The sequence below is a fragment of the Panulirus ornatus genome, chromosome 10 (genome assembly GCF_036320965.1).
Source record: "Panulirus ornatus isolate Po-2019 chromosome 10, ASM3632096v1, whole genome shotgun sequence".
Taxonomy (NCBI): domain Eukaryota; kingdom Metazoa; phylum Arthropoda; class Malacostraca; order Decapoda; family Palinuridae; genus Panulirus; species Panulirus ornatus.
Genome location: NC_092233.1, coordinates 17,715,664 through 17,732,569, shown reverse-complemented (window position 1 = coordinate 17,732,569; position 16,906 = coordinate 17,715,664). Strand labels below are relative to the sequence as shown.

At 41.3% G+C, this 16,906-nt stretch overlaps 1 protein-coding gene across 2 annotated transcripts in view; it reads left to right on the top strand.

Moving 5' to 3' along the window:
- Positions 1-7,376: 7,376 nt before the first annotated feature.
- The window catches only part of LOC139750814 (uncharacterized), a 165,923-nt gene continuing 156,393 nt past the window's right edge, over positions 7,377-16,906 (top strand). The window contains exon 1 of one of the 2 annotated variants that reach the window (XM_071665579.1): positions 7,377-7,523. The gene's annotated coding sequence lies outside the window, so the exon portion shown is untranslated. The remainder of the gene's footprint in view (positions 7,524-16,906) is intronic. The other variant, XM_071665580.1, reaches the window with a different exon arrangement.

The following is a 16,906-nucleotide window of genomic DNA, read 5'->3' as shown; positions in this document are numbered from 1 at the left end:
CGAGCGCCTCCCTCCCTCCTGTAGTACAAATGTTCGGCTGATTGGAAGACTTTAATTCGTCCTCGTAGAACCGAAGTCGAGAGACCCACAACCTCTCTGAATTACAACCCTGATCCCCAGCTTGCTTTGTGAGGGTTGTGTGTTGATGAATTGGGTCGCGTAGATATTGTAGGTTCCATTGACCCTCAGCAGTTTGGACGTATGAAGACCTCCTCTACCATCCTCTGCCTCGTCCGTTTCCTCGCCTTGCCTGGTTGAAACCGAGAGAGACGCAAGACCTCTATGGCTCTCACCTCCGTTGACTTCACCAAGGGTTTCGATCTGGTCAGCCGTAACATAATCATCAACAGAGCCATCATCCCAAGCTTTAGCTCAGCAGATTTCCTCTGTGAACGCTGTCAGGCTGTACATTGCCAACGGGGTCGTCTTCACCTTCCAGTTCCTCACCTGTGGTGTTCCCACAGGCCACAGATATGGGATCTCCCGTGTGTCCTCATCCTCGCTGGACGCCACCTGCTCAGTAGAAGGACGCCGAGGACTTCACCATTGGTATCAAGGCTCCAGAATTAGACCGTTACCAACCACGTTACCACCAACCAAGTCACGACTGCAGACTGTGCACATCCATCCGTCCGTCCGTCTCTCGGAGCCTACTGTCTCACTGCGTCCTGACCCCTGACAGATGCTCTACCTCACCAAGCTTTCCCCCGTGTCGTTTTGAACGATAAGCTGAGCTATAAGGAACACGTCGACCCCATCCTCAAACAGACACTTGGACCTCGAAGACCTGAACCCATGAACGCCTGCGCAGCTCCCATGTTTTTTTTTCTTTGTTGTGCTCATCCTACACCTACCCCGCCTGGACCTCCTCCTCCTCCTCCTCCTCCTCGTCATGTAACCCAGTGACCCTCCCGACTCCCTCCAACCATCACCTGGACCTCGCCCGACACAGGCTCCAGCAGCACCATCCCCGCTATCGTCATCTCTTGTTCATTTGTCTCGTACGTTGGATCAGGACGACCTTCTGTTGACTGAACGTATGGTTTACTATTATGACTCATACCTAATTTTTTTTTTTTTTTTTGAGGGTGGGAAAGATTGATTAAACTGAATTCAGAATACATTATCGTGTTCCACAGTGAACTGAGAGACAGGGAAAAATACATGTATTTAAACAAGACTGTCCACTACGAAAAGTAATCTTGATCGTTGTATATATCTGGCCACATATTGTGTTGTCGGCGAGACATTAGAAGCACTGGGAAAGCTTGGCGTGTACACAGTGCTACAGGTATAGTGGAATATGAGGGAGGTTACAGAAGCAAGCTGAGGGCCTCATGTGTTCAGTATATAGACACAGAAATAGCACAGATTGGGACATTACTTCTGTAAATGTAGAGAAACTAATGTGTGAGGTTAGAGAGGTGCACTGAAACCTGTGTTCCCAATACACACACACACACACACACACACACACACACACACACACACACAGTACAGGTTGTTGGGTCAGTACCCACGAATATTGATACTTTATAGCGGTATACGATGAGGTTTCAGAGGTGGAAGGTAGTGCAGGAGGCAGCCGCTGTCTCTGAAGAAGTGTTGTCGCTGGAGGTGAGTTTGGTTCGGAGATTTTACCCTAAGTTATGACGAGCAAGTAGTGTGTTTACACTAGGTATCCTTAGATATCCTTACTGGACTCGAGATGACGTATTTATCACGACTCTGTATGTGTTTAATTTCTACTGTGCCTGTCTGTACAGTACAGGGAGGGAGCCCTGTGTCCCAGGGGAAGGGTGGAGTTTAAACCAACCCCCGAGGGGGAAAGGCACAGTGGCTCCTGTCTGACTCTGGCTGGGGATGAGAGAAGGAAGCTTTTGTTGACGATGCTGCCTCGAGACACAGAGAGAGACAGGCGAGTTCTTGTTGTCGATGCTGCCTCGAGACACAGAGAGAGACAGGCGAGTTCTTGTTGTCGATGCTGCCTCGAGACACAGAGAGAGACAGGCGAGTTCTTGTGACGATGAGCGGACAAGGAGAGAGACAGGCGAGTTCTTGTTGACGATGCCGCCTCGAGACACAGAGAGAGACAGGCGAGTTCTTGTTGACGATGCTGCCTCGAGACACAGAGAGAGACAGGCGAGTTCTTGTTGTCGATGCTGCCTCGAGACACAGAGAGAGACAGGCGAGTTCTTGTTGTCGATGCTGCCTCGAGACACAGAGAGAGACAGGCGAGTTCTTGTTGACGATGCTGCCTCGAGACACAGAGAGAGACAGGCGAGTTCTTGTTGTCGATGCCGCCTCGAGACACAGAGAGAGACAGGCGAGTTCTTGTTGTCGATGCTGCCTCGAGACACAGAGAGAGACAGGCGAGTTCTTGTTGACGATGCCGCCTCGAGACACAGAGAGAGACAGGCGAGTTCTTGTTGTCGATGCCGCCTCGAGACACAGAGAGAGACAGGCGAGTTCTTGTTGTCGATGCTACCTCGAGACACAGAGAGAGACAGGCGAGTTCTTGTTGACGATGCTGCCTCGAGACACAGAGAGAGACAGGCGAGTTGTTGTCGATGCCGCCTCGAGACACAGAGAGAGACAGGCGAGTTCTTGTTGACGATGCTGCCTCGAGACACAGAGAGAGACAGGCGAGTTCTTGTTGACGATGCTGCCTCGAATCACATTGAGGTGCGCCAGGGTGATGGTCGTCATGGCTCCGGACCACCTCCTCTCCGGTGTTAGGTTTGTTATGAGCGAGGCCACACGGGCTCCACTGTGAGGTTACCTCAGAGCCTTGATGAAGGGAGACGTTGTAAAGGTGTTCATCAGTGGTGTAGGGCAAGGGAGACGTGCAACGATGTTGGAACAGTCGTTATTGTTGTTATAAGTGCAGCAGGTCGGGGTCATATGGCTCGTAGTGTCGTGGTAAACTTCCGTATCGTTCCTTTGGGTGGGAAAAAACACAGTCTGTCTAAACATAGAGTTAGAATTGAATACAGGCAACGTATTATGAGGATATGTGGGCTGCTAACGATGATGTAGGCTTGTGCATGTGCACAACGAAGCCCCAGATGCATTCCGTTCAGCTACCCGAACCTTGGGTAAGTCTGGTTACGGAAACAGCAGGAGGTGTGGCGGGGGAGACAATCTGCCTCTCACCTGAGAGCGTGAGGAAGAGAGTGAAACACGTCATCACGTTGTAGGTACCGGGAGACGGTGCCAAGTCTGGCTGCCGGGCATAAGAGAGCATGACGTTGTAAGGTCAATATTGACAAGTCCAGTGATTTTGTGGGTTGTGAGTTTACAAAGAAGTGCTGATGCTTGACGAAAACGGGGAAGGTTGTCATCTGTTAAATGCCCGTTTTCGTTGAGACGCTGAAGAGAATAAAAGGAAATAAGTTGAAAATAATAGGAATGATGACCTGATACTGTACACCCTCCCTGGGTGTGGGGACCGGGGACACTGGAGCGGAGATGACCCACAAGAGGGCAGACATTTTTCTTTAACAGAAGAGGATGTGACGCAGGCAGAAGCATGGACTCATTATGGCCACCTTGGATAAAGGATAAGATTATGAAGAAATAAAGATAAGAAAACACTGGAGGAGTTATCCTTAGCCCCTCATGGGTTTGTAGATCCCATTCTTTAAATTGGAAAGGTTATAGAGCGAAGTAAAGGAGGAAGACGGAGGGGAGCTCGACAGCGTCGCTCCACGAAGAGAAACAGAAAGACGAGTTATGATGGTTGATCTACGTGTGGCTGGTCTCCACACAGATGCTGTGGGAAGCAGCAGCCAGACGTGTCCCGCGGGCCCAGGTCCTGCAGCACACACACACACACACACACACACACACACACACACACACACACACACACACACACACACACACCTCGCGAACAATTGCCGGAATGATACTCGAGGAACAGAGAGAGAGAAAGAGAGAGAAAGAGAGAGAGAGAGAGAGAGAGAGAAGAGAGAGAGAGAGAGAGAGAGAGAGAGAGAGAGAGAGAGAGAGAGAGAGAGAGAGAGAGAGAGAGAGAGAGAGAGCAGCACGGCAGAGTAAGGGATGGTAGAATGGAGGTAATAGCAAGGGAGGTAATGACGCTGAAGGATTTCGGTTTCATTCTTTCTAAGAGAGAGAGAGGTGGAAGGTGAGGCACTGTGCACCACCTGTACTGTGTGCAACCTGTCCTGTGCACCACCTGTACTATATACCCCTGTACAGTGCGTCTCCTTTACTGTGCACCACCTGTACTGTACAGCTTCTCTGGTTTGCACCACCTGCACTGTACATCTGTACGGTGCACCACCTGTACTTAACAATACTTGTACTTTACAACACATGTGCTGTGCACCACATACACTATACTACATATGTACTTTACAACACCTATACTGTACACTACTTGTACTTTACAACACTTGTGCTGTGCACCACCTGTGCTGTGAGACACCTGTAATGTTTACTCGTATTTCATAATACCCGTGCTGTGCACCACCCGTGTTGTGCACGACTTGTACTCAGTAGACAGCTGCTCAGTACACAACAAGAGGGTTACTTAAAGCTTAACGTCATACGGAGAGAGGTCGTGAGAACTGGTGTGGGACGACAGTACAGTTTAAAGACGCCTGTGTTGGAGCTGGCAACCTCACAATTATGAGGTGATAGTTACACCTTCTCATGCAGTCCGGCCACACAGGCAACACACACCTGACTTGTGCCGACCATAGCTCGGGATGTTATCGTGACGTTCCAGTGTCAGGCTTGTACTAGACAAACCTCTACAAGCATGTGTATACAGTGACCTTCTACTGGGTTTTGATGGAGTGGAAGTGTCGGTGTATATGATGAATCTAAATGAATTTATCTCTGTTTAAGACCACAGTAGGAGGGAGGCCTTACGCTATACAGCGTTCATCTTGAAAGAAACAAAGATGATGAACAAAAACGACTATTATCGCAATATTTTTATACAGGAAATGATTCAGTTTCCCCCAGAAGATAATATACGTACTTACCATATGTATTGTGGTAGTTCAATGTTAACGCGGTGACTTGGTGATATGTGGAGTTTCCGTGAAGGGAATACGCAAGCAGTGTGTCACGTTGCTTCTCAGTAAGTCACCAAGAAGCATATTTTGTTTGTGGGGAATGTTAGTGTGTGGCAGAGGAAGCTGAAGATACGTCTGCTGGTAGTGGAAGTGCACTGGAGGACTGGTATAGTAGGGTCTGTGGACACTGTCACAAGTTGCTAATACTTGCTAACAAAACTTGCAACAGTGAATCAAAATTAGATAGCACTGCTGCACACTTGGTGTGGAATGCATCATATATGCTAAGCCAGCTTGATTGACTGGCTGAGTTAGACAAGAAAAAGTCGGGAGAAAATGCAGATGACTTCCTTGTGTATAACTGATAAGTAATGAAAAGCAGAAGGAAAGAGGAGCATTGCAAAGTTGTTTGGCTGTGATGAGAGCGTGCAACATGATTTATCTTGTATGGTACAAAATACCCGTGTATCTTGTGAAGCCACCTCAGAGGGGTGTTAATAATACGGTATGAAGGTTAGGAGACAAGTGTTGACGATAAATTACTGAGAGGGAAGGACAGATGGCATCCCTGCAAAGTATGGGTTTTGAGGGATACACACAAGAAAAATAGATGAAGTTTTTAAGACAAGTCAAGAAATAAGAATCATAGAAGATTTTTATAAGGCATGTGGGGGAGGGGGTGATGACGTATCATATTGTCCTTTTCTTTTGATGTAGTTCTACTTAAATATATAGTTTGAAATTCAGATTCCGAAATACCCTCAACACCTGAAGGTGTTGTGAGAGAGCTGTCGGTCGGTGGCTGTAGCTTGATGCTGACGACCTTTAATTAAATTAGATTGACCCTGAGCCTGAGTCTTAACCAACCAGCCAACACATATGAACCGTGCAGTTAAGTCTTTGCTTGATGATTTATATATATAACATGAACCTTAGATCACCTGAAAACTTGCTACTCCACAAGTTTTCTAAGTTAGGCTGGTATGGTTAGGGATGAAGCTAAGCTAACTTAATCTAGAAAAAAAACAAAAAAAAAAAAAACGCTGGGACGAATCCTTACATGATCTTATATTTTGACATCAGGTAACACTGTTACCCGGTAAAAAGCTATCTTAAGATTTTTGTTTGAACTATATTCATGATCTAATTAGACTGTGCGGCTGAGAGAAACATTGGAAGTTGCTTACTTTTAATATTGAATTTAGAGTATGTCTTACTCACGTAGTGTGTGACCTGTTTAATATTATGGTTATATGACATGTATCAGTTTTCTGGAATCTGATACTCATTTTATTTTCATACTTTGTAATGCCGTCATTTTATCGTAGGATATATCTACGTTTTCATATAAAAAAAGAGTCGATCAGTTATCGATATGAGATTATTAATTTTCTGTCTTATGTATAGCATTTACTACTGGAGATCAGTCTTTAGAGAAGTAGCAGCTTTAGTTGCAACAAACGTTTAGGAAGGAAGGGAAATCAATAAGCGATAGAAAAAAAGAAGAAGAAATCTTTGCATTCCGGGAAAATAAACCGGGTGATTGTCATGTGAGGCTGCCGGCCGGCCACCACCAGTGTGGGCGGGGGATGGGATTGAGTCTGAGGGGGTGGGTGTTGGCACCATAACCCCCTGGCTTCAGGAAAGGCGTAGAACTAAGGTTTAAGATTGACGCACGTATCATCCCTCTAAGTCAAAGGGAGAGAAATATGGATGAATTACTTCCTTTCGACCTCTTGATGGAAGGGGTGGGGAGTGTTTTAAGCAAGTAAATTCTCGACTGGAAGATCTGAATGTTTACAGTTAAATCGGTTTTTCGTTTATAGTTATGATACTGCCTTACAGCATTTACAGAACATTGTTAACATTTTTCAGATGATTCCCTTGCCTGTCTACTGTAGCTCAGATATTGTTATCATTAATTTGATTACACTAGGGCTCAATTATGTCTTTCAATAATTGAATAATTCGTGACGACAAGTGCAAGCTTTTCATTTAAGAAAATAATCGTATTAAGGTGAATTACTCATCGATTCGTCTACAGCTACTCTCTGTTTTCCTGACATTTAAATGAATTTGCATGCATCACCACAACGATAAATAGAATCAAGACGAAATTTCAATGGAAACTGGCGTCATACCCTTGTCAGGTTCCAATAATATTGCCTTGATATTCAATAATGATGTTTGGTGAATAAGATCGTGATTGATAATTCAAAAATGTTTTAAGAAATTTTGCGAAATAGAAGAATTATTGTCGAGAATTTTTTATGGCATTTGTTGGATTGTAGTACAGTGGTTATTTAAACAACTCTCATTTTACATGACTGTCTTGAGTTGAGTAGCATCGAGAGAATGGTCGCTTGAGAGCTGGTACCTCGCGTTAGGAGAATTTAGTGGAGTTAACCATTTACAACAATCTTTAGCTGTGAGGAGTGAAATCAACATATAGCTTGTGAAGCAGTGGTTCTGGTAAGCAATAGTGAAGTCATAAAAGTTGTAGGTCTAAAGAGAAGCAGCAGAAGAAGAGTACGCGGAGTCAGGGAGCTGGCATCATGGCGACTGGTTGGCGCGTCGGCTTTGCTTCTGTGTAGTTTTATTTTTCTGAAAGAACGGAAATGGATGTTTCTTCTTCCATATAGTAGTAAATCGGAACGGAAATGCCTATTGAATTCCACCACGATTATGATGCTAAAGGGATTACGGTAACGGAAAACATGATTCCCTGTGGTTGCAAATACGTAAACCACATGACTTAAGTGAATAGCTATAAAAGTGTTCATGGCACTCGCTTTACTGTCCAGTGTAAAACAACTGTACGCAATCATAAATGATTCGAAAATCATCTGATTGTATCTTGGAAGTCCTGGCAATCTCGTATCAAAAGGATTTATATTAAAAGGAAAAAATTACCAGGATGGTCTCTATATGAATTGTATTGGAATTTCACACTGACGTGTGTTTTATAGCCTTGTTTAGTTCATTCATTTTGGAAATGGTTGAGATTATGTACTCTGTTGTAAAGGGAAACTTATTGTATTTTAAAGTTATGTTATTGTCGACCTCGGCCCAGGTTTAAAAATATTGTAAATTTTTATTGGCGGACTCACGTTTTGCAAGATTGTGGCCTGTGTCCTCGTAGGGAATCGTTGTTTCCAGTGTAGAGAGTGATTTAAAGTGTGGAAATTTCCTTTTATACTTTAAAATTAATTTTTCGATATTAACATTTCTGGCATGTTAAAAAGGGATAATGCGGGAATGGATGATACCTAAGTAATGTGAAGTATTAATATAGAATATAATGAGCTTGTTTCAACTTTAGTTAAATTATTGGTGAATTCCACCATTATCAGAATATGTACTCCATTTAATTGCGTGTGGATCACTTGCTTCAGAAGGTTTGCAGAGTTGTTCGTAGAGGTAGAGGAATATGACCCTGTGTGGTACAGATCTTGTAAGCATTAATTTGATCACTATCTGAGCTTACCCAACTTATATGCAGAACTCAAATTCATTTTGATTTAGACATAATGATGCTTGGCATTCTCTGGACTACTAGTTTAACTGCTTCATTTGGTTAATTTCGACTTTTTTTTAACCAAATAAAGCTTTAAAGAATCTAAAGTTCCAGTTGAATGTTTGATGATGACTGTCCAATGGAAAATTTTCAAATGTCCTTACTTGTAGCAAGAGGACAAGAGATGGACATGAGACAAAGGCATCCGTCCTGTTTGTTTCCTAACCGATAGATTTTGACGAAAGTGTTACCAGTGCACTTTTTGACACTTTGTATAGATTGTTTTAACTCCACGGTTTTCTAATTCAAACCCTTGCCTGCTTTACTGAACTTGAAATCGGTGAAGTAGGAGGTGCTACACCTAAAAGCCCATATTCTGCATTATCTCCCTCTACAGAGAGAGAGTAAGGAATGTTAACTAGAACGTGCATCCGTTAACCTTTAAAAATATTTGAATTTTTTTTTTTTCTATTTCGTAGTAACAAGATGATTGATAGCTTGAATATTGATATATTCAACTTTAAACATGACAGAAACTACAACAAAAACGATGTAAAACCATTAGTACTAGTTTGTCGTACAGGCTGATGAAGTAAAATGCTCTATTGTTAGAGGAAGGAAAATGTTTTCACGGCACTCTGCTTACTCAACATGGGTTCAAAAGATCACCAGCTTTCATTAGTTGTTTGGGTCTCCTACAGGAGCCATTCAACGTTATACCAGAGCTGAGGAGAGTGAGCTTTTGAACCATGTTGGCCTATCCAGTACTGCTGATTTGGGTCAGTCTTTTTTATTAATACTATTGTAAGTGAGTAATGCTCAGACAATGACTGATGGCTTGTGAAAAAATGTTAAACTTTTAATACATATATGAAAAAAATACAAAGATGTCAGAATGACAGACATCTGCCCAGCAAATTCAATCTTGATGTACCCTTATTATTAATATAACAGTACTTGAGTGATGAATGATAGCTTTTTAATGATTTACTTAATTACACTACATAGGTAGACCATAGGTAATCTTGCATAAAGAAGACCTTTATCCTTTATGTGTCTCATTTCATCCTTATCGATGAAAATTCTAAGTAATGATAATGATGATTATTAAGTGATGGTGAGATTGTTTGATAGGGTAGTTGATGGTTTATTCAACTTTAGCACATACAAACCAAAACTGTAAATATAAATTCCACACACAAGCATAGTTATTGATAATGACCATGCAGTCTTGGTGTAACCCTCATTATCAGTACAGTACATGCTAGCTTTTCAGCTGTCCTTACACCAGGCCACTTTGGGGGCCACACAGTTATGTAAAGGGTTGGTGCTGGTTGTTCTTTGTACTGTGCTAGCAGTTTTGATTATGGTGTCAGGTGTTAGTGGTGCAAGTTGTTCTATGCAGTGTTGGCATTTAATAAGCTAATCTTTGTATTGCAACAAAAGCAGATTGCAGACTTCTGTAATGGCAGTTGATTTATATGCCAGACATCTCTCACTTGGCCATATCCTTGACTTCTGATATGTATTATATAGTTTGAGGGTGAAATTTAAAGCACTTAAAGAGACATCAGCCTTTGTGGGTAGACACGCTACTTTTGTTTTTAGAGAGTAATTGAGGTGCTGTACTGAAATACTGCAGTTCGAGGCAGTGAAACTCAAAGGAAAGCTACTCTTATTTGGCTTTCCTCTGCTGAATAGGTGTCTGTGTGCAGTTGAAATATATATATATATATATATATATATATATATATATATATATATATATATATATATATATATATATATATGTTATATATATATATATATATATATATATATATATATATATATATATATATATATATATATATATATATATTTCACTCCATCTTTCCACCTCCAATTTGGTCTCCCTCTTCTCCTCGTTCCCTCCACCTCCGACACATATATCCTCTTGGTCAATCTTTCCTCACTCATTCTCTCCATGTGCCCAAACCATTTCAAAACACCCTCTTCTGCTCTCTCAACCACGCTCTTTTTATTTCCACACATCTCTCTTACCCTTACGTTACTTACTCGATCAAACCACCTCACACCACACATTTTCCTCAAACATCTCATTTCCAGCACATCCATCCTCCTGCGCACATCTCTATCCATAGCCCACGCCTCGCAACCATACAACATTGTTGGAACCACTATTCCTTCAAACATACCCATTTTTGCTTTCCGAGATAATGTTCTCGACTTCCACACATTTTTCAAGGCTCCCAAAATTTTCGCCCCCTCCCCCACCCTATGATCCACTTCCGCTTCCATGGTTCCATCCGCTGACAGATCCACTCCCAGATATCTAAAACACTTCACTTCCTCCAGTTTTTCTCCATTCAAACTCACCTCCCAATTGACTTGACCCTCACCCCTACTGTACCTAATAACCTTGCTCTTATTCACATTTACTCTTAACTTTCTTCTTCCACACACTTTACCAAACTCAGTCACCAGCTTCTGCAGTTTCTCACAAGAATCAGCCACCAGCGCTGTATCATCAGCGAACAACAACTGACTCACTTCCCAAGCTCTCTCATCCCCAACAGACTTCATACTTGCCCCTCTTTCCAGGACTCTTGCATTTACCTCCCTAACAACCCCATCCATAAACAAATTAAACAACCATGGAGACATCACACACCCCTGCCGCAAACCTACATTCACTGAGAACCAATCACTTTCCTCTCTTCCTACACGTACACATGCCTTACATCCTCGATAAAAACTTTTCACTGCTTCTAACAACTTGCCTCCCACACCATATATTCTTAATACCTTCCACAGAGCATCTCTATCAACTCTATCATATGCCTTCTCCAGATCCATAAATGCTACATACAAATCCATTTGCTTTTCTAAGTAAATTGGTGGTGGAAAGATGGAGTGAAAAAGATTTTGTGTGATCGGGGCCTAAACATGCAGGAGGGTGAAAGGAGGGCAAGGAATAGAGTGAATTGGAGCGATGTGGTATACAGGGGTTGACGTGCTGTCAGTGGATTGAATCAAGGCATGTGAAGCGTCTGGGGTAAACCATGGAAAGCTGTGTAGGTATGTATATTTGCGTGTGTGGACGTGTGTATGTACATGTGTATGGGGGGGGGGAGGTTGGGCCATTTCTTTCGTCTGTTTCCTTGCGCTACCTCGCAAACGCGGGAGACAGCGACAAATTATAAAAAAAAAAATATATATATATATATATATATATATATATATATGTTATATATATATATATATATATCACATAGTTATCACAGTGTTGCTTTCTCCCTTGTCAGTAAGGTAGCGCAAGGAAACAGACGAAAGAATGGCCCAACCCACCCAAATACACATATATACATAAACGCCTGCACACACTTATATACCTATACATTTCATTGTATACTTACATTCACAGACATATACAAATATACACATGTACATATTCATACATGCTACCTTCATCCATTCCTGTCGCCACCCTGCCACACATGAAATGGCTCCCCCCCTTCCCCTGCTTGCGTGTGAGGTACCACTAGGAAAAGACAACAAAGGCCACATTTGTTCACATTCAGTCGCTAGATGTCATGTGTAATGCACCGAAACCACAGCTCCCTTTCCACATCTAGGCCCCACAAAACTTTCCTTGGTTTACCCCAGATGCTTCACATGCCCTGGTTCAATCCATTGACAGCACGTTGACCCTGGTATACCTCATCGTTCCAATTCACTCAGTTACTTGAATGCCTTTCACCCTCCTGTATGTTCAGGCCCCAATCGCTCAAAATCTTTTTCACTCCATCCTTCCACCTCCAATTTGATCTCCCACTCCTTGTTCCCTCCACCTCTGACACATAAATCCTCTATGTCAATCTTTCCTCACTCATTCTCTCCATGTGACCAAACCATTTCAGTACACCCTCTTCTGCTCTCTCAACCACACACTTTTTTTATTACCACACATCTCTCTTACCCTTTCATTACTTACTCGATCAAACCACCTCACACCACATATTGTCCTCAAACTTCTCATTTCCAACACATGCACCCTCATTCACACAACCCTATCTATAGCCCATGCCTCGCAACCATATAACATTGTTGGAACCACTATGCCGTCAAACATACCCATTTTTGCTTTCCAAGATAACATTCTCACCTTCCACACATTCTTCAATGCTCTTAGAACCTTTGCCCCCTCCCCCACCCTGTGACTCACTTCCACTTCCATGGTTCCATATGCTGCCAAATCCACTCCCAGATATCTAAAACACTTCACTTCTTTATATATGCACAAATTTATTCTTGTTTAGGTGCAGAGATATAGGATGTATTATCAATATTTTTTAATGGCCTTTGTTTCCCATGTTAGTAAGGTAGCACCAGGAACAGACGAAGGAAGACCATTCACTCTGTCGCGTAGTGCAGCGAATCCACATCTTCCAGTCTGCAAATAGGCCCCACAGACCTTTCCATTGTTTACCCCTTATGTTTCACCTTCCCTGGTTCAGTCCATTGACAGCACATCAAACCCAATATACCACGTCGTTCCAGTTCACTCTCATCACATGCTTGCATGTCCCCCTCCTGCATGTTCAGCCCCTGAATGCTTAATATCTTTTTCACTCCATTTGTCCATATGTTCTCTCCATGTTTTCTTTGCTTCCTCCATTCTGATACGTGTATCCTCTTTTTCAGTTTTTCCTCACATTCTTTCCATATCTCTGATCAAATATTATTCTATCAGTTATATAGAAAGGCCAGGATCACTTTATGCACAAGATTTTTGTGTGCCTGTATCAGGTGTTAATTAAGCTATCAATCATCACCTCATGACTTATCATGATAAGGACAATGGGCCAAGATTATATTATTAAATGCATGGTTTCTTATTTTGTCTGCATATTAATTGGAATTAATTGATCATAAAGCTGTATATTATGTTATCACTCAATGTTATTCGTATTGATAATTATGGTTACATAGGAGTGGGTAGATATGTATGTTGATCATTTTACATTTTTATATTTACCTGAACAGGCTTTTTCGTATCTTTGAATTCTTTAAAGTTGAAAGTATTAGAAAGCTATCATTGTTATCACTCGGTGATATATGTATCGATGACAAGGATGGGTGAAGATCAGTGGAGCTTTTGGTACAGCAGTAATTTGCTTTCATGGATTCATTAATTTTGTTATATGGAAGAAGTGTTGTTTTGATTATTGTGGTCCATACATACAGCATATCTTTTTGATGGGTAAAAGCATTCACAAATTTCATTGAAAATTTTGCTGTCGAAGGAGACGTCTAGTCTGTAGTCATGTTGTATTTTCCTAGTGTTTTAGGGAAATAAATCAGACTATGAGACACTTTTGTACTGCAGATTTTATTGGGAGGGTTAGTGATGCAGCTATTTTGTTAGAGGAGACATGAGCAAAAATCATATTTGTGGTTATGTTGTTATTAGCAGAGCATTTCCGTTGACAGCAGTCAATGTCAAGATAGGTAGGGTGTAATTCCTGGTTACTTGTGTCTGTTGGTAATGTTTTACTGTTGTGATGCCATAAAACTTATTCCAGAATAATACTACACATTGCTTTGTAGTGGTATTGTACTGTATTTTATGGAAGTCTGTTCTAACTCTGCATTGCTGACAGTTTTAGTATTTAGTGGTTTTCCTATTCCTTGCTCATCTAGTGTTTAGAGAACCTGATAATGAAGCTTGAATTTAAGATTCACATTTTATTGATTAAGGTTGCGAAAGAGTACTGGAGGGAGAGAAAAAGGTGTGAAAGGGAGGCATGTCAGGCAGGGATAAGTGGAACTCTTGATTTGGCCACCATCTTGATGGGAGTTCCTAGTAGGAATGGGCATCATACATATAGATAGTTGGATAGATAGTAAAGTACTGGGAAAGACAGGCTTAATAATGTAAAAGTAGTTGATTGTGTCGAAAGATATAAATAGAACCTGTGAAAACCTCACTAAACCTCCCAGGCAGTCAAGATTTATGTTAATCGTTTTGATCTGGCAACAATAAATTCCGAGATAGTAGCTTGTCCTTCACAATATAACGTGATTTGTAACAGTTTTCAAAAAGCAGTTTTCAGTTTCCATGTAGTTCACCAAATCTTTTCGAACTAGGAAATGGAACCAGGGTCTGATAAGGTGTTGCCCCCATTTGGTGGCTGGCTGAAATATCTCGCATGAACAATGACTCGCACAGTTGATGGCTGCCACCCACTAGGTGATTTTTTTTCTCATCTTTGAGTACTTTATTAGTGTTAAAATGTCAAAATGTGCTCTGTGTGTTATATTTTGTAATACACATATAATGATATACTGTTTTTAAGGAGCATCCACAATTTTGCAACTGGGATTCTTAACTACCCTTTAAATACATTGCTTTAATTTTTCTCCACCATTCACCATTTGTGTATCATTTTGTGTTTGTAATGTATCTTAATGCTGACGTAGGGGGTGGCAATGCTGTTTCCTGTGGGGTGGGGTGGCGCTGGGAATGGATGAAGGCAAGCAGATACGAGTATGTGCATGTGTATATATGTATGTCTGTATGTGCATTTTTTTTGTGCGTGTATATATATATATATATATATATATATATATATATATATGTATGAATGTATATATGTACATATCTACATATAGAGTGGATGAGCCATTCTTCATCTTTTTCATTATGTTACCTTGCTGACATGGGAAACGGCAATCAAGTGTATGTGTGTGTGTGTGTGTGTGTGTGTGTGTGTGTGTGTGTGTGTATATATATATATATATATATATATATATATATATATATATATATATACTAATTATCCCTGGGGATAGGGGAGAAAGAATTCTTCCCACATATTCCCTGTGTGTCGTAGGAGGTGACTAAAAGCGGAGGGAGTGGGTGGCTGGAAACCCTCCCCTTTCTTTTTTTTTTTTTTCAGAAGGAGGAACAGAGAAGGTGGCCAGGTGAGGATATTCCCTCATAGGCCCAGTCCTCTGTTCTTAATGCTACCTCGCTAATGCGGGAAATGGTGAATAGTATGAAAGAAAAGAAAGAAAGATATATACTAGTGTAGCTAGGCAGGATATTTTCTTGGAGGCATACGAGGTTGAAAGCTATGGCACATTCTCCTTTATTTATTTTCTTATATACAGTTCCTGTTTACCGAAAAAAAATTTCGGTGGTCTTCTTGAAGTTCCTTCAGGAGTTCCCAAAGGGCAGTGACATTTCAGAACTAACTTTTCCATCTTCAGGCTGGATCTGATGTTTCTGTAATGGGTGGCTACTTAAATACGATTTTGGTGGATTGGGTGGAGACAGGTGGACAGAGCTGATCAGTTAAGCTGATCACTCATTGGTTGCTTGGATAGTACCAACCATCCTCTCATATACACACACACACACACACACACACACACATATATATATATATACATATTTATATACACACACACACACAAATGCCCATACAAACGTATGAATATCAACATTATATTATTATGCTTGATTGCCGTTTCCTGCATGAGTAAGGTAGCACCAGGAAACGGCCAAAGAATTGCCCATCCACTCATATATAGATGTTTATATGTTGATATGTGTGAAAAACATATTCATGCTTGCTTTCATTCGTTCATGGTGTTACAGGAAACAGTATCGCTACCCCTTGTTTCGGCAAGGTAGTGCTAGGAAAACAGACAAGAAAGGCCACATTTGCTCACAGTCTCTAGATGTCATTTTTTATTTTATTTTTTTTTTTTTTTTATGTATGAAATGATAGTAATACTATGCCTGAGTGCTCATGATTTGGCAATCATGTGTTGCATAGCACCCATTTAATTCTTGTTTTGATTGTTCTCTGCTGTTTAGAATTTCTTCATCATTTTGAGTGTAAGGAACATGAGTATGTTGCACTTAAGGAGGTTTTAATCTTCTGTCCATCCACACAAAATGTGATTTTGCTACCAGTTATCATTTTTGTATTATGGTGCAAAACTTATACTTTGGGAATGCAGCTTTTAGGTGCACATCAAAAGGATTAAAAATCAATTAGTTGAATATGCCAGTCATCTCATCATTGAGTACCACGTTTATGGTGCTTGACATCAACAAGCACATCAAAGCAAGTGGCCAGGCAATCCCCAGTAGCAGAAGAATTGTATGTTGGTACTTTACAGGTCATAAGTGTTACAGATATAGAACCCTTTTCTTTTTTGTAGTAATTGACCCCACATTTTTTCCTAAGAAGTCCTGGAGTAAGGCCAGTGTATCAAATGACATGCCACTGTGCATTTTAGTTTATTTTATCTATCCAAA